Below are 27,562 nucleotides of genomic sequence, written 5' to 3' on the forward strand. Positions count from 1 at the left end.
AACAACTCTATTTCCAATTGCATCAGAAAGAACAAAATACCTAGAAATAAATTTAATCAAGGACATGAAAGACCTGATCACTGATCACTTGAAGACACTGAAAAAGACACAAATCAATGGAAAAATACCCCATGCTCATGGAACGGTAGAGTTCATACTGTTAAATGTCCATCTAATGGAAAAATTGGCGTTCGTCCCCAATCCCGGGGGCGTTTTTCCCAGAAACAAAGCAAACCCTCGCACCCGTTCGTGTGGAGCCACAAAGGGCCCCAAGTGGCCAAAGCGGCCCTGAGAGGGGAGAACAGGCTGGGGGCGTCTCCGCCCCGACCTCACACTATTGTGAAGCTTCAGGCACCAAAACTGTGGAATTGCCTCCAACAGGCGCCCAGAGCAGAGAGCCCAGAACTAAACCCACACGACGGGGTCGGTTAACTTAGGACAAAGGGGCTAAGGACACACCGCGGGGAAGGGCAGTCCCCACAGGCAAGGTGCTGCAAACACGACCCCCGCATGCCTGCCGTCTACACCGCACACAAAACTGAGTAGATCCCAGCTTTCCCATCGAGCCCTTCCTGCGTCTTCTGAAGAGGGACCGCCCTCAGCCGCACGCGGGAAGTTTCTCCCCATTTTCCCTCACGTCTCCTCGCCTTTTCCTCCCTCGTCGCCTGGTCAGCATGGAACCCGGCTCCCATCAGGTGGATGCAGCTCCATGTGGTCCTGACCTAGTCCCCCGTGGGTCCCCAGGAGACGGAGGCCCCTCTGCAGAAACACCGCCGTGGGGTCCAGCGCACTGAGCAGACACGACTGCCCTCAGGTGAGTGGAGTGGAGCCCAGCCCGCCAGGACCTCGCTGTGGGTCCGTGAGGAGCTCGCCCCCTGTGGTCAGGGCGGGAAGTGCAGGCCTCGCCTCCCTCACGGTCACTCGACACGGCGCCCCTGCTGGCCGAACTGCTGAATCCACTAGATGGTGGAAATCAGACTGAAATGGAAACGATATTCCCAAGCTTGTCTAAAAAGCGTTAAAAAACAATCAATTGAAAACTATTTGGCATGAAATAAATGCAGACGCAAACTTCACAGCTTACACCAAATTAGTTCAAAATTATGGCTAGATCCTTTGCCAGGGCCTCCTGCTATTTTTCAAAACGTGGCCCAGTTGGAGGCTGATATTGAGGGCCTCAGAGGAGCTCTTCTGGAGGTCCTCTCTGCTAAGACCCCACCTGGGCTAAGATGCAACTACATGCTTGAGGAAGAGAGCATGTGGAGCCTTCGTGGAAGGATCTAGGAAAATACCTCCAAAGGCACACAGCTCTAAATCTGCACATAGGAATCTTCTGATTTACATCTTAGTTGGAAAGCTTCTCTTTGATAGAAAGCGAATTTAAGATAGTGAAGTTGGATGGGCAGGCCAGCCTCTTGAAGTATCATTGAGTAGGATACACAAGTCTTCCAAGAACTAAAAACAACCGTCTTTGCTAATCCCATCCATACACAACATAAACGTGGCTCTAGGAAGAATTTAAATCCCACCCACCCTTCTTATTGATATCAAAGTCTCCATTTTCTTCTCATGTCTAGGCTTTGGAAAAAGAACTGTCCTACCTACACTCAGGAAAGAAGAGAAGTTCCCGTTGTGGCTCAGTGGTTAACGAATCCGACTAGGAACCATGAGGTTGCGGGTTCGATCCCTGGCTTCACTCAGTGGGTTAATGATCTGGTGTTGCCATGACCTGTAGGTCGCAGATGTGGCTTGGATCCCGAGTTGCTGTGGCTCTGGCGTAGGCTGGTGGCTACAGCTCGGATTAGACCCCTAGCCTGGGAACCTCCATATGCCACAGAAGCGGCCCAAGAAAATGGCAAAAAGACCAACAAAACAAAACAAAAACCACACCAAGACAGCCACAAATTATTTCCAAAAATTCCTTTGTCCAGATTTTAGTCCATGGCATCCGTAAGATTACATACCAGGACAAGTCCAAATCTCAAATGTTTTCCCTACAAATATTAGGTAAAACCCTTAGCTCTTCTTAGTGAGTAACCTTTCTTGTTCCATCTACCAGAAACACAATTCAGAGCCAACTATTTTATATAAATAGATTTTAAATTACTCAGTTTTACCGACTCGTGGATAAAATTTTGGTAAAAAAAGATATATCTATTTGCATTTGTCTCTATGATGATATGTCTATGTACATCTGTATGTTCTATATGTCACATTTTCTACCTTCAGTTGGTATTGCCAATATTAATTCATGAAATTCCAGAAAAAAAGGTCTATTTGAAATGGCTTAAGTTCTTATAATAAATAATATTTATAAAATCCTCAGAAACATAGGAACTAACCCCAATGCTTTTCAAATTGAGTAATCTTAGTATAGATGGTGAGATGCACGTTACCAGGGGGAAATTAAGACATGCCCACTGCTGCTGTGTGTCTTCACCACTGGTCATGGCTCCTACCACGGAATGGACAGGTCCTCCTGTAGAAATGTATAATCTGGAGTTCTCATCTTGGCACAGTGGAAACAAATTCAACTAGGAACCATGAGGTTGCAGGTTCAATCCCTTGCCTTGCTCAGTGGGTTAAGGATCCGGCGTTGCTGTGAGCTGTGGTGTAGTTCACAGATGCGGCTTGGAATTGGCATTGCTGTGGCTCTGGCATAGATTGGCAGCTGTAGCTTCAATTAGACGCCTAACCTGGAAACTTCCATATGCCATGGGTACAGCCCTAAAAATCAAGAAATAAAAAAATAAATAAATGTATAATCCAGTGAGCTACAGGTCAACCCTTGGGTGAAGGCAACCTTGAAAGAACTGACTAGCAAAAGAAGTCTACCCAGGAACTAGAAAGGCACACAGTGCAATTTTGCAAATGTTTTATGCATCATAAAATATTCACTAGCAAGAAAGGAGACTGGCAGCACCCATATGTAGGAGAAAGAAAACTGATGATTCCATAAGCCTGCAGTCTCAGAACTTCGAAATAGAAGATCTCCTTGACATCATAATCACCCCTCTAAATGGGGCACCACCTCCTTCTGGCCACATGAGACCCTATAAAATTGTATTTACTATTTTTTTGGGGGGAGCAATGTTTGCTCTTAGTTTATTTTATAGATATATGTTATTAATATGTGTTTCCAAAGTTGTATGAAATTCCTAGAAATTTGCCTTTGTCTTTACTACCCATGATATAATCTGTTATAATGTAATCACTCATAATTCCAGTTATTATCTTAAAAAGTTACAACCAAATTTCCTTGTCAATTTCATTAAAGTGACATCTCACCAGGTCTTTAACCCCAGCCATTTTAAGCCTTTTTGATTCATAGTTATATTTTTACTCTGATGCTTTTTGAAAGCTATCACATTCATCTACAAACCAATATGCTTCATCATCAACAAAAAAGGAAGGATTTAGTTGAGAAGTTGATGGGTTCCTAAAACTGCTGACTTCACATCAAGGAAAATAAGAGTTAATTACATGAGACTAAAGGAACTGATGAAGATATTTATAATTTTATAATGTTTTATTGGAAATATGCTAGTGTTGCAGGACTTACTTACAGGGAGACAGGACACTGAGGCCTTTTTGCCAGGAAGCAGCATTTATTCATGCTGGCACTGGCTCACCGGATTCATATCCAAAGGCTGAGCCTGGAATGCAGTGGGCCACTGTCTTATACACCCTCTGTTATTTTTTACTTTTACACTTTGATCTCTTTTTCCCCCTTATAAGGTAACATATATTCTGTAATCTGAGTGGATGGTTATAGATATGCTTGTGCCCATGGATTCAGGTTATGTTACATTGTTACAAACTGCACACGCGCTATAGGTGCTGATATTGCCTTCCCTTTGTCCTGGGAGGGCCCTTCCCCTCCTCACCACACTAGTGCTTTAGTGATCTATTTTCCAGATTAAGAAACCCCTTTTATCCTTTTCAACAGGCTATCTATAACTTGCAACAGTTTAATACATTATACCTTTGTAAATGAAAATGAAATATTTATCTCTTTTTCCGAATAAAGCTTCTGGAATTCAGAAACTCTTATTGAGAACAGTTGACCTTTGAACAACATAGATTTGACTGCACAGGTCCACTTATATGCAGAATTTTTTTTCACTAGTAAATACTACAGTACCACACCATCCTGGGCTGGTTGAATCTGAGGGTGCAGGACCACAGGTAGGAGGGGTCTAAGTTATATGTGGGATTTTTGACTGCACAGAGGGTTGGTGCCCCACATTGTTCAAGGGTCAACTGTATTATTTTCATGGCAATCAAATTATCTGCCTAAGTTTTATAATAATCTTTCTTCCTTGTAACAGGACACATTAGAAAGGTTGATTTTATTACCAAGGCTTTTCCTGAAATGTCTTATTCCAAAAGATGTGTATAGAACCAGGTAGAACCAGACAGTTTTCAGTAACTATGTTGGTTTTGTGGAGTCAGTATTTACAAAAGCCCTTGACAATAACTTGTCTGGCACTTGGTTGACAGGGTTCCCAGGCTTACAAGTGAGTAAAGGAAGTTTACTTCATGACAGGTCCAGGAACCTTAGGATATCTGGGAGACATTGAGAAGAGAGAAATTTACTCATATCTAAGTATTGCAGGGGAAATATGGTGGTGAGTCTATGGTTTGGCTTCTTAGCCTTGAGAGGCTTTTAAAAATTGAATCTGAATTTCCCATTGTGGCTCAGTGGTTACGAATCTGATTAGGAACCATGAGGTTTGGGGTTCAATCACTGGCCTTGCTCAGTGGGTTAAGGATCTGGTGTTGCTGTGAGCTGTGGTGTAGGTTGCAGACGAGGCTCAGATCTGGTGTTCAGTGGCTCTGGCATGGGCCAGCGGCTGCGGCTCCGATTAGACCCCTAGCCTGGGAACCTCCATATGCTGCGGGAGCAGCCCTAGAAAAAGGCAAAAAGACAAAAAAAAAAAAAAACATTGAATCTGAAGTTCCTTATTAATAGTTCCAGTAATAAAAACTGCTGTGCTCTGAGAAATACCATGACTGTGACATGAATGTCTGTCCTTCACTAAAGGCATTCAAGCTGCCAACCAGGAAAATTGTTGGATTGCCAGTGCTGTCCTTGATTTGCCATCTGGAGAGTATTTATCTAGTTCTTGCTGTATATAAGTAAGGATTTGATCCTCTCAATAACTGAGAAGGAGATATAACAATCAACCCATTTTACTGAGGAAGAAACTGACATCCCAAGAGTTAGATACTTGGCCAAGGTTTTGAGAGAGAAACGCATTAGATACAGGATATTAATCTCTAATCTATAGCCTGTACTTCAGCATCTTGCATCAATCCCTATGCTATCTTGCCCTGAGAATAACCGGAAAATAAGATTATAATCATCTGAATGGATTTTCAAGTTGAAGCATAGCCTATCTATCAAAAAGTCTGGAAATCATGGGTGTTGCTTCATGAATTATCCAAAGAGAACACAACTGGTAACCAGTACATACAGGAAATAGAACATTACCAAGCCTCTGGGTACCCCCTAATGCACCCATCCCAGGTTACAGTCCTCTTTAACCCAAGGAAAGCCAATTTCTAACTTCTGAGTTAATTTTTTTTTTAAATTTTTGATTTTTGGCTGCACCTGTGGGATGTGGAAGTTCCCAGGTCAAGGAATTGAACCTGTACCACAGAAGCAACCTGAGCCACTGCAATGACAACCCTGGATCCTTTTTTTTTTTTTTTCCCTTCTTATATATTTCTTTTTTTTTTTTTTTTCCCACTGTACAGCAAGGGGGTCAGGTTATCCTTACATGTATACATTACAATTACATTTTTCCCCCAGCCTTTCTTCTGTTGCAACATGAGTATCTAGACGTAGTTCTCAATGCTATTCAGCGGGATCTCCTTGTAAATCTATTCTAAGTTGTGTCTGATAACAACCCTGGATCCTTAACTCATTGTGCCACAAGGGAAATCCAATTTTGCTTGTTTTTGAAATTAATTAATTTTTTTTTTCTTTTTTGGCTGCCTGGCGGCATATGGAGTTCCCAGGTTAAGGATTGGATTCAAGCCACAACTGCTACCTACACCACAGCTGTGGCAACACTAGGTCCTTAACCCTCTGCACCAGGCTGAGGATCAAACCCACAACCCTGCTGCTTCAGAGACACTGTCAAACCTGTTGTATCACAGAGGGAACTCCTTGAAGTTGATTTCAATAGGGTCATACATAATGCTCTCCTTTATGTCTGGCTTCTTTCATTATGCTTTTTAGGATCATATCTAGTCTTCACAGTGGCTATAGCTCAGTTTTATTTCTTACAATATTTTATTATAAAAATATACACCATATGCAAAAATCAAGTTAAAATGGATCAAAGATCTAAATGTGAGACATAAAAACTCCCAAGAACAAAACACAGGAGGAAATCTTCATGACACTGCATTTAGCAAGGACTTCCTGGATATGAAAATATAAGCACAGGCCACAAAAATTAAAATAGGCAAACTATATCAAAATGTAAAACTTCTGACCATCAAAACACACAATAGGCAGAGTGAGAAAAGCAACCTATGGAGTTAGAAAAAATATTTGCCCATTTCATATCTGATAGAAGTTAATGACTAATCCTAAGCCCCCAACCCCTCCCTGCGTGCAGACATGGGACCCAGCCCTGCGACCCAGCCCTGCCCCACCAGTGGCAGCAGCCTCTTTGGAGGCACAAACCGGCAGTCAGGCAGGTGGGTGGGTGCAGGGTGGGCAGCCCCACCTACCAACATACCCACAGAGGTCAGCCTCACCACACCAGGAGGGCCCATATATAGCTGTAAAGCATACAGCTCTAGTGTATAGCACATAGCAGCATGCGTGTGTTGCTGGGCTTCCCAGGAGAAAGCAGGGACTTAGAGAAAATTTAGCAGACACAGACTGTCAAACCAAAGCCAGGCAAGTACTCAGGGAACAACCTCAGATGAATTGCTTTTGATTCTATCATTTCCAGTGGAGAACGTCTTCCCCAAAAAGGCTGTATGCCGCAGAGCAGGCAAAAAAAGAAAAAAAGAAAAAAAGAAAAAACAAAGATGACACAAAAATCCCAGGAGCCAGAAAGGAAATAATGGATACATTTGACCACATGCAAGTAGAAACAATACTCTGTCTCTGCACAGACCACAACAAAGTCCAAAGACAACAAATAGGTGCGTGTGGAACACAAGGGCAATTAGAATATCAATTTCAGCATGACTGACCAGAATAACACAAAACAAGGAAAGGAACTAATAGCCATTTATGAAACAAGGCAAGTCCAGTACATCTGTACAATGTAATACTATGCACACGTGAGTGTGTGTGTTTGAAACGAGGTAAATGTTGATGATGAATGATGAACTTCTATTTTTAAAAAACTGGTTGTAGAACTTCCTTTGGCATTAAAATGAATAAAAATGAAAAAAAGTATACATATTTCTCTTTAAAAAGATATACAGATAGGGAGTTCCCATCATGGCACAGCGGAAACAAATCTGACTAGTATCCATGAGGATGTGGGTTCAATCCCTGGCCTCGCTCAGTGGGTTGGGGATCCGGCATTGCTGTGGCTGTGGTGTAGGCCAGGGGCTGTAGATCCGATTCGACCCCTAGCCTGGGAACTTCCATGTGCTGTGGGTGCTTTCCTAAAAAATAAATAAATAAATAAATAAAAGATATACAGATAAACAAAGGGACCATAATGATGACAATAATTTCAAAGAACTGGAGTTCCCGTCATGGCTCAGCAGTTAATGAATCCAACTAGGAACCATGAGGTTGCGGGTTTGATCCCTGGCCTTGTTCAGTGGGTTAAGGATCTGGCATTGCCGTGAGTTGTGGTGTAGGTCGCAGATGCGGCTCAGATCCCGTGTTGCTATGGCTCTGGCGTAGCCGGTGGCTACAGCTCTGATTCGACCCCTAGCCTGGGAACCTCCATATGCCACGGCAGTGGCCCAAGAAATGGCAAAAAGACAAAAAAAAATAATAATAAGAGTACCCTGATATAACAATTACTTATCCAGAGACCACTGTGTGATGTTGACAGAAAGACAACATCAACTGATGGAAAAAACAGAGACCCAAACAATATGCTCAACCTCAGCTGAATTTTGGCAAACATGGAAAAGCAAAAAGATGGCCTTTTCTTCCGATGGGAGTAGGGCAATTGGACAGCCACAGGCAAAACATGCAAATAAGCAAACAAGCAAGCAAACAAAAGACATTTGCTCTTGACACTTAGACCCCCACCAAACATGGAAATACATCGTACACTTCCATGCAAAACAGGGGATTTCTAAGGGGAAAATTAGGGATCTAGGGCCAGGCAAAGAGACTTGAAGATGACACCAGAAACGTTATCCCTAAAAAGAGATGGAGACGTTGGAAGTCATCAACATTAAAAACCTAGGCTCTGTTAAATGCCCTCGGAAGAGGATGGTAAGAGCAAGGAATAGAGGCCGGGAGAAAACATGCACAAACCACACATTCTGTTGGGATTTCGATAGTGTTCACCTGCCTAACAGATTTTACCAAGTGAGTTTGGTACTTGCCTCTTTAGAAGAATGAGTTTGTGAGAGATGATGTCAAGACTTTATTTCTTGATCCTTAGGATTTGAGTATACGCTTAGCAAATGTTCAAATTTGCTAGACCCTCTAGAGTCTACTGAATCCATGATATGTTTATATTCTACTAAAGATCTCACTTAGTGTTTTCTGCTTCCAACCTTAAGTGAGGTTATGTATAAATTCTTCCACCTAGGTTCCAAGAAATCGCCTAAATGGCCTCACCCTACTTGTTGAAATGTCTGTCCCTAGAAGCCCACATGTTTGCATGTCCCTTCCAGCCTGAACAGTTTTTTTTCCCACCCTTCTGTGCCATGTCTGTTTCTAGCTCGCATCACAGAGCCCATCATCTGTCCCTGAAGTGTCTTCGCCTGTGTCAGCCATGTGCCTCTTTGCCGGGTAAAGCCCTCGCCCAGCCATTCCTCTACCCCTGGCTTCCGTATCTCCGGATTTGGCTGATGGGCAGCACCAGCCAGGAACTGCAAGAAGTCAGAATCTGTCTGTGCATCTTCTCCATATCAGCACTTGCTGACTCACCACCATGTCTCCTCCTGCCACACACCCTCCCTCTTTGGTCACACCTCACCATAGGCATCCCTGCCCCCCTTAGGGCTGGGCATGTTATGGCAGCTCCAGCAGCAGCAGCCCTGTGGCTGCAGTGCCTCAGCTCCAGCAGCTCTTTCTACCCATTGAGAAACCACGTGAGCACTCGGAGAGTTGGAGAACTCAGGTTTATTACACCAACCTTCTCAGAGGAGATCACTCTCCAGAGTCTTAGCCCCGAGGAAGGGTTTCACAAGACTTTTATGGGCTAGCTCTTCCGGGTCTGTGGACAGCAGAATGGACTGGAGTGGGTATAGGCAGGATTAGGATTGCCGAGCGGGAACAAACAGGACTGCTGATGCAGAAGCAAATTTACAGAAGCAGACTCGTGGGTGGGGTGGTTAGGGTCTGTTGGGAGGATCTTGCTTAGTCATCACGACCAGGGTGTTCCCCCTCCTGTTCATCGCAGGACGTTTTCTCCTTCGGTAATATCACTATTCCTCAGGTTGACCCAGCTTTCTGCTGACATTAACCTGCAGTTGCCTCTCTGTTCCTGGTTTGGGGGGAGCAGAACTGGGTTTCCTCACCACCCCCCCATCTCAGTCAATTAACTATTTGCTAGGCTGTTTACTTTCTGGTTATTCTGGACAACCATCCCTCTCCCATTTTATTATTCAGTAGCACTAAACTATGTGTTAATGAGAACACAGCCCTTCAGTGAGTTTCCCCGTGGACAAATTACCCTGCTAGTACAGGCTTTGAGAACAAAAAGAGAAACAAAGGAAAACATGCATTACTGAGCAATTTAAGTATTCTTTTCCACAATTTCCATGCAGTAGAATTAACATTTCCTCTCTGATGGAATAGAACTTGACTTTTTAAATTTTTATTTATTTATTTATTTATTTATTTATTTATTTATTTATTTATTTTTGCCTTTCTAAGGCCACACCCGCGGCATATGGAGGTTCCCAGGCTAGGGGTCGGTCGAATCGGAGCTGAAACTGCCAAGCCTACACCAGAGCCATAGCAACGCTGAATCCGAGCCGCGTCTGCAACCTATACCACAGCTCATGGCAACGCCGGATCCTTAACCCACTGAGCAAGGCCAGGGACGACAGGAACTCCTAGAACTTGACTTTTTACTGTTCCATTGTGTTCAGTGTTCAGATGACTCAAAGTAATTCTGAGTTTGATTTTCCTCCATGTCTTTATATTTTCCGGAATAAGAGGGTCCTAGAAGCACTTTATCTCTTTACTAGAGTGTTTATGAAATGGCAGCAGTGTACAAGAGACTTGTGCAGTGGCCTAAGAAGGATCGGGTCTATTTAGACGCCTTACCACCAAGAATACCTTAGATATTGGAAAAAATGGGACACAGAGAGTTAAATATTGGTATACCAGTGCATGCGCAGGCAAACAAAATAGCAGTGGTGCTTAAAGCAGAGGTAGAAGAGTTCTCTTGTTGCACAGTAGGTTAAGAATCCAGTGTCACCGCAACAGCTCATGTCACTGCTGTAGTGCAGGTTCAATCCCTGGCCTGAGAACTTGTACATGCCATGGGCACTGTTAGAAGCATGGGGAATAAGGAGACAGAGGCTGGAGCCCTGAGCTCTCAAGCAGGTTTATCCACTAACAGAGCCCCCGGGAACAAGATATAAGTTATGTTGTTACAATTTAACAGTTCCTCCAGCTATTTTTGTCTTGAAGCTTTGTGTTTCATGATGTTAATTTTTGTTCCAAGGCCCTCTGGCTTTTGCCACATTTTAGTTCTTTTCCAATCTACAGTCACCCTCTAACAGGCACCAGTCACAACAAACAAACAGGGGAAGACACTAGCACATTTTGTTTAAAAATGAAATATTGGCCAAGATCCTAGAGCTCTGACTTTGTAGAATTAATGTCTTATAAGCCTTGATTTTTGAAAAAGAAAAAAAAAACCCACTGTTCTTATAAACAACAACAGTAAATATTTTGTGCACTTTGAGTTTGCATTTTGGTCCTTTATTTGTTGCTTAAATATCTAGCTTACATTCAGAGGTTTCCTTCCAAGATCTGCAGCTTGTTCTCCCTATTGAAATCTCTATTGAACTGCCTGGTGTGGGCTTTGTTTTCCCGATTGGATCCTGACGCATACACCACCTTCAAGGTACACATTCTCCAAAGTTACTAAAGTCATTGTTAATCATTCGAGGGCACAACACCGAGGACGTAAAGATGGATAAGATGCAGTCCTGTTGCTGCCTGAGGAAGCTAGCCTCACAGAAGACAAATTCGTGATTACGGAATGCCTTTTGGATAAGCATGTGGACTTCGGAGGTGAACCTCAGAGCAGGAGGTGGCTCTGGAATGACTTGCTTTGTGAATGTGAGCCGGTCAGTCACCAGTCGAGAAGGACCTTGTGCATTAGGCCAAGGAACTAATACGTAAGTGTGGGATGCTCTCTGCATAGGGAGATATTTGGGGACAGTGACCCTCAGGAGCACTTAGGATGGACTAAGTAGGTCTGACTAGATTCGAGGCTACCATTAGAAAGATACTGAGTGGTGTGGGAATTGGGGGGGGGGATGCTGAGAAGAAGGGTCACTTGGCTGTAGAATCATGTAGGATTACTGGTGGATTGGAGAGGGAAGGGGGAGTTAAAGATACAAATGACAAACTTTCTTTTTTTTGTGTTTTTGTTTTTGTTTTGTTTTATTACCAACATTTAAAAAAATTGTTATTTCCCCAATACAGTTTTTCCTACAGTACAGCATGGTGACCCAGTTACACATACATGTATACATTCTTTTTCTCACATTATCATGCTCCACAAATGACAAACTTTCTGCTCTCCCTTGTCGACTCTAGGACAGCTGATTTGTCTTCTCTTTGAATTTTGGCTGAGCCACATCCCCAAACAGTAACCCATTTCATTATCTGTAATCATTAAAATGTTCATTTCTGTCCTTCTCCCCACCCAGATTGAAGGATTAAAGAAGAGAAAACCAATGACAATATTTTCACATCCCCCAAAATATTCCACATACTTCACATATACTGGTATGTAACATATTTCTTTGATGAATCCAGATCTATTTTTAAGTTGTATGTATTATATATACAATAATATATATATACAATACACACATATATATACACACACGTATCCACAAGTAATTTAATTAATAACTAACAATTTAATAAGGTAATTCTAAATTATGCACCTTTCCAAAATATCAACTTAACAAATGTTATTTATTTATTTTTGCTTTTTAGGGCCACACCAGTGGCATATAGAATTTCCCAGGCTAGGGGTCAAATTGGAGCTACAGCTGCTGGCCTATGCCACTGCAATATGGGATCCAAGCCACATCCGTGACCTACAACACAGCTCACAGCAGCACTGGATCCTTAACCCACTGAGTGAGACAAGGGATCAAACCCACATCCTCATGGATACCAGTTGGAATTGTTTCCACTGCACCACAATGGGAACTCCCTAAAGGCTAGTTATTAAGTGGAATAAAAATACAAGCTTACTTTCAGGAATTTGGTCCTTGGCAGTTGTGGTAAAGTAACTGCCTTAGTAACCATCTTTAATGATAAAGAGCTAGTAATACCTTGGTGATTGGAATTTAAAGACTCTATTGGACTTTTTACTAAATGAACTAAGGTTAAATATGCAATATAATGCACAAAAGTATATCAAACTCCATTGGGTTTGTTTCTCTTTTAATGGAGGGTTTAGTGCGTGATTAGAAAATGAAAAATTCAGTTTTTAGGGTCCATTTACTGTAAACTAACTGAAATTGAGTGGAAGAAAACCCTCACATACCTGCCTTATTAATGCTATTTCAGTGTACATAGTACTGATTTCTGGACATCAACTTGAGAGATGTGCTTTTTCGTTTAACCAATGGAAAGTAATCTTTGAATTAGAATCCTTTTTGTGTAATAACATAATTACCACATACAAGTATTCTGTTTCCTCTCTCTTACTAGTGATTTTTGGTTTCTGTTTCCAAATGTTTATCCTGTTTGGAATTCATGCAACATTTTATATGGAAAGAAGTGTGAAATATCACACAATAACCCCAAACCCTGACACTGACTCCAACTCCAGACCTAAACCCTAGCCTTAGTCTATCCCTGACCCATACCCATACCCTAACTCATATCCTAGATGGTACCATAACCCAAACCCTAACCTTAAGTTTTAACCCTAATTGGTAAAAGAATTTGTAACTGAACCTGTAACCAAACCCAGACTTGAATACCAAAACTCTGAATCCTGAAACTGAAACTTGAACTCCTAACCCCAATCCCAGACACAAATCCCTGTACCCAGGAAGGGCCCTAACCCAAATCCTCAAGCCATATTCCAAGGCCCAGCCTGAGCTGGGACTCTAGCCACTAGCCTTTACCTTTTAACCCTGAGCCCTGGCCCAAACCTGAGACCTGAAACTGACAAGAACCAAAACCTGGAAACCAGACCAGAAACTATAAACTATAAACAATAAACCATAACTACAGCCTAAATCCCAGCCATAACCCATAACCCTAACTCAACCCCAACCATAGTCCCAATGCCAGCCTCAGCCCTTGCCCTGACCCCCTAAGCTACTAACACTTGCACCAAGCTAATCAAATCACACATATACATCTTCTAAAAGAAAATCTATAGACCACCATCTAAAGTATCTCTCTTAAATATGGGCAACCTGAAGGGCTTAGCATCTGAAGGATGTCCAATATGGCTAGAAATAGAACTTGAGAGAAATCCTGGGATAAACTGAGGCTTGTGGAGGTGGCCAGGTCCCGATAAACTGTGTAGGACATAAGGGAAAACCAAATCTAATTATGTACAAATGGGAGCCCCATAAGAACAGGAGGGCCAAGGATGAGTTAGGCAATCGAGGCTTGTATGGGACTTCAGAGGGCAGTTCACATAGAGGGGGAAAAGCAAATATTTGGCAAAAAAAAAAAAAAAAAAGGACACAAAGAGGGTTTTGGTCTCCAGTTCCTGCCAGGTCTCCCCCACACCCCACCCAGCCCACATTTTGTGATGATGGTGCCCTTCCTGGACCAAGCCCTTTACCTAAAATTTTTTAGGCAGTAAAGGGGGAGATTAAAAGAAAGACTTTCTGAGGCTTCTGTTTCTTAAAAATAACCAGCCTAAAACAATCCTCTTGCCAAAGAGACACATTTTGGGGTGGAAAATGTTGTTCCCCTTTATACTTAACAATAATTTTTTTTTTGTCTTTTGTCCTTTGTCTTTTTAGGGCTGCACCCGCAGCATATGGAGGTTCCCAGGCTAGGGGTCGAATTGGAGCTCCAGCTGCCGGCCTACATCACAGCCACAGCAACTCGGGATCTGAGCCATGTCTGCAACCCACACCATGGCTCACAGCAACGCTGAATCCTTAACCCGCTGAGCAAGGCCAGGGATTGAACCCACATCCTCATGGATACTGGTTAGGTTTGTTAACCACTGAGCCATGACTGGAACTCCAAATATTTTTTAATAAGTGACTGAAGAAGCAGGCCGTCATCCCCACCCAGCCTGAGATGCTGTGTTGGCTTTCCTGTTCTGACCTGCTCCTCTGGCTCTAGTCTTGACCAGCCTATTTACCATGTGCCAGTTCCTGACCAGCCACTCCATCACTAAGGCTATGCTCTGTGCCCAACCCATCTCTGTTCTTACTGCCTTTTAGTAGAGCCCCACCCCACCCCCCAGTAAAAACAGCCTATCTATTGGTGCCCCCTGTGGTGTCTGCTACCCTCTCTCCCCAGAAAGCCCTCCACGTTGACAATTACCTCTGCCCTATGGTGTCTGGGCATCAGCTCCTGAACATTTGTGCCCACCCTATTCCTAATCCAACTTTCCCCAGAGGCCATAAGTGTTACATAGAGTTAAGTGACACTGGGAACACTACATCAGCTATCACTGACCCAAAAGAGCCTTGTGGTTGCTGGGAGGGTTTGAGAGAGACCCATTCTAATTTGAGCCCACGGGCTGTGTGTGTGTGTGTGTGTGTGTGTGTGTGTGTGTGTGGACATGGAATGCTCACCACTCATTAGGTGAGTGTTTCTCAACTCTAAATCTTTATCAGAAAAACCTGTATGTGTGTGTGTGTGTATACACATACATACATACATACATACAGATAGATAGATAGATAGATAGATAGAGATATTCAGAACTTAGCATGGTGGCCTGGCACATGAAGTGCATAGGAAATGATTGCCATGTGACTACTGACCAAACAAGGGAGAGGGTGAGAACCAGACAGCTGAAGGGACTGTGTCGTGTCAAAGAATACTCTGCTACTCAGAACTACTCACACATCTAAATTCCCCCCATGGCCATCTACACTCTTTCAGCAGTACCTGCTATCTTATCCCCAATCCCTCAGGCCATTGGTGATATCCCTTTTGTATTTATTCTGCTCTTAACAAGAACTGCCAATGGGTGAATGGCTCTGACACATTTACGCCAAGTCTTAAGGGGCATTGATCTACCCAGGTCATTTTGACCACAGAGACTTTTTTGGCCTTTTTTTCACGACATTGTTAAAGTCCTGGGACATTGTATTACCATGTTAGGCTTTCTAGCCTACCTTCATTTTACCAAGAAAAAGTGAGGAATGAATAGCATAACTTTTTCTGAATCTGCCATTGACATAGTCACCATGGAGGAACAGTTGACCCAGACTTTAACAAAGCTCAGATCAGTCTATACTCAATTTTTTTCAGAAAAATTTCATGCTTCACAGCTCCATGACAACTGCCCAGGGTGAAGGTGCAAGTGACCTTCAGAAACTCTGATTCAGTACTGCCTGCCTCAATCCAGACTCCAAACCTGTAACTCCATCAGAATAAAGGGGAGGACAGCTAGGCTGGAAAAGTTTCTTCTGAGTATTTCTCCGGCTCCACAGGCCTCATAATTGCTGAATAGTAAGTGAAACAATGAAGGTGTGAGTGCCCTCCAAAGAAAGTCTATTTTACTTTTTTACAATGCATTACTTGGAAATTGAGGACACCAAAATAAGGCAAGTTTCAGTAACAAAACTTCTAAACATCTAGTCATTGTCACATAAGAAGTGAAGCTTAGAGACATTTTCAATATATGAACACACAGATACTTCTGATGGCTTTTCAGAATTGGAAGAAGTGAAATTGTCTCAAAGGAATTATTTAACTTCTTTGAATGATCTCTGACTTTGTTTCTTATTATTTGGTTTCCAATGATTAAATAGAAAAATATCACTTCCAAAGTTTTCATCATTCATTCCTTCCTTCCTTCCATTTAAGAAATATTTACTGTCTTACATGGGGCTTTCCACTGGACATGGAATGCTCAGCACTCACTAGGTGAGTGTTTATCAACTCTAAATCATTATCAGAAAAACCTGTTCCAAATCAAAAATTCTGATGAGATGTGTCTGTAGTGGGTTCTGACCTGTTTTTACAGAGCTTCATAGATAACTCTGATACATGGTTAAGATGAGAGTCTCTGACCCAGGGACTCTCCTGGGTGGGACAGACATGCATAAATAGTGAAGTGTGGCAAGGCCAAGCAGGCAATAAGTGCCATTAAATAGATAAACTGAAACACTGGGCAAGAGCAAACATATGCCACCAAAATGTTGACAATTTTATCTCTGAGAAAAGGACCAAAGGTGAGAGTCAAGACTGAATGGAAGAAGAGTAGCTGAAATGCCATTCAGATATAAGAATGAAAAATGCAAAAAAAACCTGCAGATAAAATGACATAAAAGTTTCTTTTTCTCTCATAGCATTACACATAGGCAATTCAGATCTGCTATGATGACTCAGAGTCCTTTAACGTCATTGCTCCAGTATGCATACTCTCCATACTCTCCATTCTCAAATTCATCTCATGGTCCAAGATGATTGCTTCAACTCCAGTCATCACCTCTACATACTAGACAACAGGGAGAAGAAAGGGAGAGAAAGACATCCTCCTCCCCATTCTGATAACTTCCTAGAGGTTTTGCATACTACTTCCTCTTAAACCTCATGGCCAGAAATCAAAAGCTTTGCAGACAAGCAAAATCTAAAAGAATTCAGCACCACCAAACCAACTTTATAACAATTGTTAAAGGAACTTCTCTAAGTGAAAAAGAAAATGCCACAACTATAAACAAGAAAATTACAAAATGAAAAATTCACTGGTAAAGGCAAAAATACATAAAGGTAGGAAATCATTCACATATGAATCTACTAGGGAAGTTGAAAGACAAAAGTAGTAAAATCACCTGTATCCACAATAAATAGTTAAGGGATATACAAAACACTTACATGTAAAATACGAGAACAAAATAGTACTCATAAGTGGAAAAGAATACAGAGTTTTTAAAGTGCATTTGAGGAGTTATCTTGTGGAACAGAGGGTTAAAGATCTGGTGTTGTCACTACAGTGGCCTGGGTCACTTGTTGTGTGGGTTCAATCCCTGGCCTAGGAACTTCCACATACCATGGCCAAAAAATGAAAAATAAATAAATAAACAAAATCTCTTTTGAAATTAAGAGTTCAGAAGCTTAAAACAATCACACACACACACACACACACACACACACACACACACACACACACACAGAGGCTGCTATACAAAAACTTCATGGTAACCACAAACCAAAAATCTATAATAGACACACAGGCAAAAAATAAAAAGGAACCCCAACGTAACATTAAAGATAGTCATCAAATCACAAGAGATGAGAACAAAAAGAGGAAAGGAAAAAAAAGACCTACAAAAATCCAAAATAATTAACAAAATAGCAATAAGGACAAATGTATAAGTACTTACTTTAAATGTAAATGCACTAAATGCTCCAACTAAAAGACATAGACTGGATGAAGGGATACAAAAACAAGACCCATAAATATGTTGCCAAGAAACTCATTTCAGATCTAGCGATACATACAGACTGAAAGTGAGAGGGATGGAAAAAGGCATGCCACACAAATGGAAATCAAAAGAAAGCCAGGGTAGCAATACTCATATCAGACAAAATAGCGTTTAAAATAAAGACTGTTACAAGAGAAAAATAAGGACACTAAATAATAATCAAGGGATCGATCCAAGAAAAAGAAATAACAACTAGAAAATATATGCACCAAACATAGGAGCATCCTAATATATAAAGGCAAATATTCACAGACATAAAGGAAAAATTGACAGTAACACAATAATAGTAGGGGACTTTAATACCCCACTTACATCAATGGACAGATCAAATGACACATTAGACCAAATGGACTTAATTGATGTATATAGAGCATTCCATCCAAATTCAGCAGAATTCACATCCTTTTGCAGTGCACATGAAACATTCTTAAGGATAGATCATAGTCTAAGCCAAGCCTCTGTAAATTTATGAAAACTGAAATCATATCAAGCATCTTTTCTGACCACAATGCTATGAGACTAGAAATCAACTACAAGAAAAAAAAAAAAAAACTGCAAGAACCACAAACACATGGTGGTTAAACAATATGCTACTAAACAACCAATGGATCACTGAAGAAATCAAGGAGGAAATTTAAAAAATATTTAGAGACAAATGACAATGAAAACACAGTAATCCAAAACCTATGGGATGCAGCAAGAATAGTCCTACGAGGGAAGTTTACAGCAATACTCTAACTGCATGAAGCAAGAGAAATCTCAAATAAATAACTGAACCTACATCTAAGGGGACTAGAGAAAGAAAAACAAACAAAAAACACAAATTAGCAGAAGGAAAGAAATCATAAAGACCAGAGTGGAAATAAATGAAATATGGACTAAAAACAAAAGAAAGAAAAATAAAAATCAATGAAACCAAAAGCTGGGCCTTTGAGGAGTTCTCTGTGGTACAGTGGGTTAAGGAGCCAGTGTTGTTACTGCAGTGGCTCTGGTCACTGCCATGCCTTGAGTTCAATGCCTGGTCCAGGAACTTCCTTCCACATGAAGCAGCCATGGCCAAAAAACCCCCCAAAATACAAAAACTGGTTCTTTGAAAAGATAAAAAAAAAATTATAAACCTTTAGCCAGACTTAACAAGAAAAAAGAGAGAGGGCCCAAATCAATAAAATCAGAAATGAAAAAGAAGTTACAACCAACACCATGGAAAAACACAGGATCATAAGAGATCACGACAAGCAACTATATGCCAATAAAATGGACAACCTAGAAGAAATGGAAAAGTTCTTTGAAAGGTACAACCTCCCAATATTGAACCAGGAAGAAATAGAAAATATGAACAGATCAATTACCAACACTGAAACTGAATCAGTAATGTTAAAATTTTCAAAAAAAACTAAAGCGCAAGACCAGTTGGCTTAGCAGGTAAATTTTCGCCATATATTTAGAGACAAGTTAACACCTATCCTCCTGAAAAATTTCCAAAAATCTGCAGAGGAAGGAACACTTCTGAACTTACTCTATAAGTTCACCATCACCCTTATACCAAAACCAGACAAAGATATCACAGAAAAAGAAAACTACAGGCCAATATCACTGATGAGCATACAAAAATCATCAACAAAATACTAGTAAACTGAATCCAGCAATACATTAAAAGAATCATACACCATAATCAAGTAGGATTTATCTCAGGCAAGGATTCTTTAATATCTGCAAATCAATCAGTGTGGTAGAGCACATTAACAAATTGAAGGCTAGAGAGTCCCTGTTGTGGCTCAGTGGAAACAAGTCTGACTAGTATCCATGCAGGTTCGATTCCTGGCTTCACTCAGTGGGTTAAGGATCTGGCATCACCATGAGCTGTGGTGTAGGTTGCAGATCTGGCTTGTATCTGCCATTGCTATGGCTGTGGTATAGGTTGGTAGCTACAGCTCTGATTCGACCCCTAGCCTGGGAACTTCCACATGCCATGGGTGTGGCCCTAAAAAGACAATAAAACAAAACAAAGACAAAAAATCATATGATCATCTCAACAGATGCAGGAGAAGCTTTTGATAAAATTCAATATCCACTTATGATTAAAAAAAAAAAAACCTCTCCAGAAAGTCAGCATAGAGGGAAAATATCTAATCATAATAAAGGCCACATAAGACAAACCCAGAACTAACATAATTAACAGTGAAAAGCTGAAAGTATTCCCTATAAGACCAAGAACAAGAGGAGTTCCCATTGTGGCACAGTGGAAGTGAATCTGACTAGGAACCATGAGGTCGAGGGTTCGATCCCTGGCCTCGCTCAGTGGGTTAAGGATCTGGTGTTGCCGTGAGCTATGGTGTAGGTTGCAGACATGGCTCAGATCTGGCATTGCTATGGCTGTGGCATAGGCCACCAGCTGTAGCTCTGATTTGACCCCTAGCCTTGGAACCTCCATATGCCATGGGTGTGGCCCTAAAAAGACAAAAGACAAAAGACAAAAAAAAAAGAACAAGAAAAAGAAAAAGAAGCTCACTCTCACCATTTTTAATTCACCATAGATAGCCATAGCAATCAAAGAAAAGGAAATAAAAGGCATCCAATTGGAAATAAAGAATTGAAACTGGCATCCCCCATTGTGGCTCAGTGGTTAACAAACCTGACTAGTAAACTTGAAGTTGTGGGTTCAATCCCTGGCCTCACTCAGTGGGTTAAGGATCCAGTGTTGCCTTGAGCTGTGGTGTAGGTCACAGATGCAGCTCTGATCCTGTGTTGCTGTGACTGTGGCATAGGCTGGCAGCTACAGCTCTGATTCGACCCCTGGCCTGGGAACCTCCATCTGCCTTGGGTGCGGCCCTAAAAAAAAAAGAATTGAAACTCACTGTTTCCAGATGACATGATATTATACATAGAAAAACCTAAAGATGCCAAGAGAAAACTACTAGAGCTCATTAGAGAATTTGGCAAAGTTGCAGGGTACAAAATTAATATACAGAAATCTGTTGCATTTGTAGTCACTAACAACAAAACATCAGAAAGAGAAATTAAGGAAATGATCTCATTTACTACCACAACAAAAAGAACAAAATATCTAGGAATAAAAGTACTCTGAAAACAATAAGACATTGATGAAAGAAACTGAGGATGACACAGATGGAAATATGTACTGAGTTCTTGGATTGGAATAATAAATACTGTTAAAATGACCATACTACTGGGGAATTACCATCGTGGCTCAGTGGAAATCTGACTAGTATCCATGAGGATGCAGGCTCGATCCCTGACCTCACTCAGTGAGCTAAGGATCCGGTGTTACCCTGAGTTGTGGTGTAGGTTGCAGATATGGCTTGGATCCTGCATTGCTTCGGCTGTGTTGTAGTCCAGCAGCTATAGCTCTGATTTGACACCTAGCCTGGGAAACTCCACATGCCTCAGGTGAGGCCCTAAAAACACAAAAAGAAAAAAGACCATACTACCCAAGGCAATCTACAGATTCAATGCAATGCCTATCAAATTACCAATGGCATTTTCCACAGAACTAAAATAATTTTAAAAGGTATATGGAAACACAAAAGACTGTGAATAGCAAAAACAACTTGGGGAGTTCCTGTCATGGCGCAGTGGTTAACGAATCCGACTAGGAACCATGAGGTTGTGGGTTCGGTCCCTGCCCATGCTCAGTGGGTTAATGATCCGGCGTTGCTGTGAGCTGTGGTGTAGGCTGGTGGCCACAGCTCCGATTAGACCCCTAGCCTGGGAACCTCCATATGCTGTGGGAGCGGCCCAAGAAATGGCAAAAAGACAAAACAAACAAACAAAAACCCAAAAACCAAACAAACAAAAAAACAACTTGGGAAAATAACAAATCCATGAACATACAGTCAATTAATCTATGACAAAGGAGACAAAATTATATAATAGAGAAAAGACACTCTCTTCGATAAGTTCTGGGAAAACCGGAGAGCTCCATTAGAACATTCTCTAACACTATATACAAAAATATACTAAAAAAAAAAAAAAAAAAGGCTTAAATGTAAGACTGGATACTCTAAAACTCCTAGAGGAAAACATAGGCAGAATACTCTTGACATAAATTACAGCAACATTTTTTTGGATCTGTCTCTTAGAGTAATGGAAACAGAAGCAAAAATAAACAAATAGGACCTCATTGAACTTAAGATATTTTGTACAGCAAAAGAAACCATCAACAAAATGAAAAGACAACCTATGGAATATTTGCAACCTGACAAGGGGTTAAATATCCAAAGTATAAAACAGCTCATGCAGCTCAATATCACACAAAAAAACAAACCCAATTAAAAATGGGAAGAACATCAAAATAGGCATTTCTCCAAAGAAAACATACAGATGGCCAACAGGCACATGAAAAGGTGCTCAATATTACTAATTATTTGAGAAGTACAAATCAAAACTACAGTGAGGTATTACCTCACACTGATTAGAATGGCCACCATCAAGAAGTGTACAAATAATAAATGCTGGAGAAGGTGTGGAGAAAAGGGAATCCTCCTACACTGTTGGTGGGAATGTTAACTGGTGCAGCCACTATGGAAAACAGTATGGGGATTCTTTAAAAAACTGAAAATAGAGCAAGCATATGATCCAGCAATCTTACTCTTGGGCAGCTACACAGAAAAGATAAAAGCCCTAATTCAAAAAGTACATGCACATATAACTGTGAGAAATTGACAGAACATTATAAATCAACTATAGTAAAGAAAATTAATCCTATAAAATTGGATTGTGATGATCATTGCACAACTATAAATGTAATCAATTCATTGAGTAATTAAAAAAAATTACATGCACCAAGTGTTCATTGCAGCACTACTTACAATAGCCAAGACATGGAAGAAATCCAACTGGCCATCAGCAGAGGAATGGATAAAGATATAGTGTATACATACACACACACACAATTGACTATTACTAAGTCATAAAAATAATGAAATAGGAGTTCCCGTCGTGGCACAGTGGTTAACGAATCCGACTAGGAACCATGAGGTTGCGGGTTCGGTCCCTGCCCTTGCTCAGTGGGTTAACGATCCGGCGTTGCCGTGAGCTGTGGTGTAGGTTGCAGACGCGGCTCAGATCCCGTGTTGCTGTGGCTCTGGCGTAGGCCGGTGGCTACAGCTCCGATTCAACCCCTAGCCTGGGAACCTCCATATGCCGTGGGAGCGGCCCAAGAAATAGCAACAACAACAACAAAAAGACAAAAAGACAAAAAAAAAAGAAATAATTTCACTTGTAGCAACATGGATAGACCTAGAGAAAGACAAATATGTGATAGCATTTATCGGTGGAATAAAAATGATACAAATTAACTTACTTATAAAACAGAATTAAACTCGCAGACATAGAAAACAAACTTCTGGTTATCAAAGGGGAAGGGGGAGTTTTAGGTGGTAACTATACAAAATGAAACACAAAGCTACAAGACAAGATTAGCTGGAGAAACTGTTAAATTCTAACAACATAACTTGTATTTTCTCTGTTTCTTACTCCAGCAGGAACCTGTGCTAAAAATAGAAATGTGCTAAAAATAGAAACTACCCCTTTCCCTACCTACCTAGCTGCTCCCTAAGCTGCCAGGGGAGCCTGTGTTCTCTCTGCTCAGTACTCTATGCCATTCTGTCGGTGGATGAACCTGCTTGAGATCTCATTGCTCCTGTCTCTGCCTCTTTCCTCCCTCACCCCCCCTCGCTGTTTCTAACAGATCCTAGAACTTTCTTCACAGTAGCTCCTCACATAAGTCTCAAGCCACCACTGGCCTGATTGCCACTGCTAGTCTTCCGGTTCAGGTCTTCCAAAAAATTTGACCCCAAAAAGGACTTTAAAAATAACCTTCCACTCCTCTTTGTTTTCATTCTTCTATCTTGTGTCTGACTCTGCAAGCCATTTGGAAATGCTTACAACACTCTGGGCCACTGAAAGGGGGAGTTTCCAATTAGGGTTCAAAGAGTCTCAGGGAACAGGTGAGCATCTGTTCTGCGGGTGGGTCCACAGAGATGAGAGCAGCAGTTGAGCTACCACCAGAGACTACGAAGGCAGCACAGCAATATGCCCCTGCGCAGTGATGCTCGGTGCCCAGGCCATGGCAGCGGAGGGTCTGCAGGCTTTGGCTGGGCTTTCTGATGCCTCCACACTGCTGGTGAGGGATGCTGTCTCTCCATGATGAGCCCGACCCTCCACCAGCAAACCCAGGCCAGGTCCCCTCATCCCTGAACCCGCAAACCCTCTGCAATTGGACTTCAGTCTACCCTCTTCTCCTCTCAGCCACAATGAACCTGGGACAGGGTGGCCTCTACCCTCTCTGTCCTCCTTCCGCCTGTTACTGTAGGTTATTGCTGTGCTACTCCTCTGTCAGAGTCTTCACATTCTTATTTTCTAGGGCCTTTTCCTCATTCATTAATTTTCAAAACAAAAACATTGCCTTTTCAAAGCTACTATTTCTGATCTAGACTTTAAAAGTCTACTTGGAAGAGTTCCCATCGTGGCTCAGTGGTTAACGAATCCGACTAGGAACCATGAGGTTGAGGGTTCGATACCTGCCCTTACTCAGTGGGTTAAGGATCCAGCGTTGCCGTGAGCTGTGGTGTAGGTTGCAGACGTGTCTCGGATCCTGCGTTGCTGTGCTTCTGGCTTAGGCCAGCGGCTACAGCTCTGATTAGACCCCTAGCCTGGGAACTTCCATATGCCGTAGGAGCGGCCCAAGAAACAGAAAACAAACAAACAAACAGGCAAAAAAAAAAAAAAAAAGTCTACTTTGAACACACACAAAAAGAGCATTGGGCTATTTCTTTTTCTTTGCATTCTTGTGATAACAACCTAATTCCCTTCAAGGCAACACATTGCTTCTTAGTAACTGGAAGAGGAACCACATGGAAGGACATGATAAAAGAAACAGAAGAAATTCCTGCACGCTGTCTCACTATATCAGCATAACCCACCCCATGGGAAATTGAGGGGTCCCTGCACAGCGTTATCTCCCAATATGGCCTCTTGAATGGAGACTGGAGCAAACCCATTAGAGAGTATGCAGCTCTGTGTAAATCACACATTAAGCCAACAATGCTGGTAGATACAGAAATGAGCAATGAATACAGCCTGCCCACATTCTGTCAGCCAGGGGCATTTTTTTGGTTCATGTGTTGTTTGACCCAGTTTTTACGCTCTGAGTGTTGCAGAACTAAACCATTTATAATAGATGCACTATCTAAGGGTGTTCTGAAATTTCCCCCAATCACAAAGTTGCTTTCTAAGGCCAACATTCCAGTTATATGTTACTTTCCATGGTATAGAAAAATAGTCTTAACCAACATGTATCAGGAGATGAGGCTGTGACATATAGGATGGCATCCATTTCCTTTGGGAACTGGGATGCCATCCTATATGGTTATGGGATTGACCGTCTAACACACTTAAAACAACCCATTTGTTGGTAGAATGCTAACTTTTATCTAAACCCATAAAACTGACACAAAATCAGTCACCAAGGGACTGATTTTATTTGACTTTTCCAGGAACAGATGGAATATATTTGTAGGGTAACAAGGGCTTCCTTTGAGCCTTGAGACTTCCTTCTGTGCTTGAGAAGACCAGCCTCCAGTTGTGCCTCTTATGGTATAAACAGCCACAACAGCCCATCAGCATGGCAATAAACATGCATAGCACAGCGTGTACTGCAAAGGCACTCTGGTCATAAGATTTATTTGGAAAGTACAGAAATAAAAAGCAGTGATGCCAGAGTTATGGTTTGATTTTGTGTTTTCTTTGGTTTTAGTTAATGTGGCTTTAATTTAGTCAAAACTTTAATAGAATTAATCTTTAATAAACTAGGCAGGCTTGCTTAATCTTCTCATTACTTGATCATTATGACAAGACCAAAGTGGAAATCCTTCACTCTGTGGAGTACATTAGACAGAACACTTAACAGTTACTTCACCACAGAAGGAAACACTGTGAACCAGCAAGCACTTTTTTTTTTAGAGCTTCTTCTAAGATGATTTTAATATAAGTATGTTCTTTTGGAATAAAAAAATATGGCATTCAAGACTATTGGCAAACTTGTTCTAAAGTAATACAAGAGGAAAAATGGAACCAGGAATCAGTAGATAAATAGCAAAGACACTTGCATGCCATGCTGAGTGCCTTTCCCCCAAGAAGTGACCCGGGGGTAACAGGAAATAGCACATTTCTCATTAGCCCATTAGTTACAATAAGCTTTGAGTCTGGTGATTTGCACTTGTTCTGTAAACTCAAATGCTCCTCTCCTCAGTCCTCAGAAGGAGAATAGGGAGACGGCCAGTCTTCACGTCCCAGCGTCAACGAGGAAGATCTTGACTTTCTAACTCTTTGGTCTTAGACAAAAGTGTTCACTACTTGCCAGGCACAATGAGTAGCCCTTCAGCACCCCAGCCAAGTGCTCACTGTGAGTCTTAAACCGTCGCTTTTTCTGGGGAGAAGGCTTTTTCCTTCCTTCTCTGAATAAGGGCCACTTTCTTCGGTACGGATTCCTGCATGGAAGAGATACCCTGTCACTTCACATACTCTTTGGTGTTCTCCCCATCCATCGAATCCACAGTGACACTCCTCCACAGTTTCTGAAACTCTTCATTTACAGAAAACTGACAGCTTTTCTCATTGAAGAAAAGAATTTTCTTCTTATCAGGATGATTTACAAATAGTATCTGGTCCCCTAAAGCCTTGATGGCTTTCTGGGAATTGGGGAGTCCTTCCTCTATGTCTTCTCAAAGAATTCCTCCTAGGCCTCGCTGGTCATGCTTATCTAAGAGACTAAGTAGAGCCTTCTTTTTTTTTTTTTCCATTTTTTTATTACTCAAATGAATTTATCACATCTGTAGTTGTATAATGATCATAACAATCTGATTTCACAGGATTTCCATCCCACAGCCCAGGCACATCCCCCCACCCCCCAAACTCTCTCCTCCAGAGACCATAAGTTTTTCAACGTCTGTGAGTCAGCATCTGTTCTGCAAAGAAGTTCAGTTTGTCCTTTTTTCAGATTCCACATGTCAGTGAAAACATTTGATGTTGGTGTCTCATTGTATGGCTGACTTCACTTAGCATAGTTTCTAGGTCCATGCAGAGCCTTCTTATCTTTCGAGTTGTAGTTGGGCTTTAAGGCATTCTTTCCACCTATTACTTCAGTTTTGGGATTACTGACTAATGCCTCAGTGATTAGCCATTGTTTCTGCTTGAGTCCAATATCTAAATGTTGTGTTTCATGCAAAATTTCTTCTAAAGTAAGAGGATGTGTATCTCCTCACTGATGCCCTGTCTTCATGTAATTCACAACCTTAGCAAGAATGCCAGACTTACATCCAGAGCTTCCTGATAGTGCTTTCAAGTTAAATGATCCATTGCTATGGTCAGAATTTTGTTTAAAGCCTGATGATCCTCCATGTTCTAGCTTTCCTTTTTTCTTCTTGTATGATGATGGTGATGACTCAGAAGATACCGAGCATTTTTCTACTACAGGAGTGGAAAGAGCTCATTCTCTCAAAAGGCTTGGATCCAT

The 27,562-nt window shown here is 41.5% G+C and overlaps 1 pseudogene; it reads right to left on the bottom strand.

Annotated features, from left to right (window-relative positions):
• Nucleotides 1-810: 810 nt before the first annotated feature.
• LOC125133354 (transcription initiation factor IIE subunit beta-like) lies at nucleotides 811-27,562 on the bottom strand (annotated as a pseudogene).

Source organism: Phacochoerus africanus, chromosome 8 (genome assembly GCF_016906955.1).
Source record: "Phacochoerus africanus isolate WHEZ1 chromosome 8, ROS_Pafr_v1, whole genome shotgun sequence".
Classification (NCBI taxonomy): domain Eukaryota; kingdom Metazoa; phylum Chordata; class Mammalia; order Artiodactyla; family Suidae; genus Phacochoerus; species Phacochoerus africanus.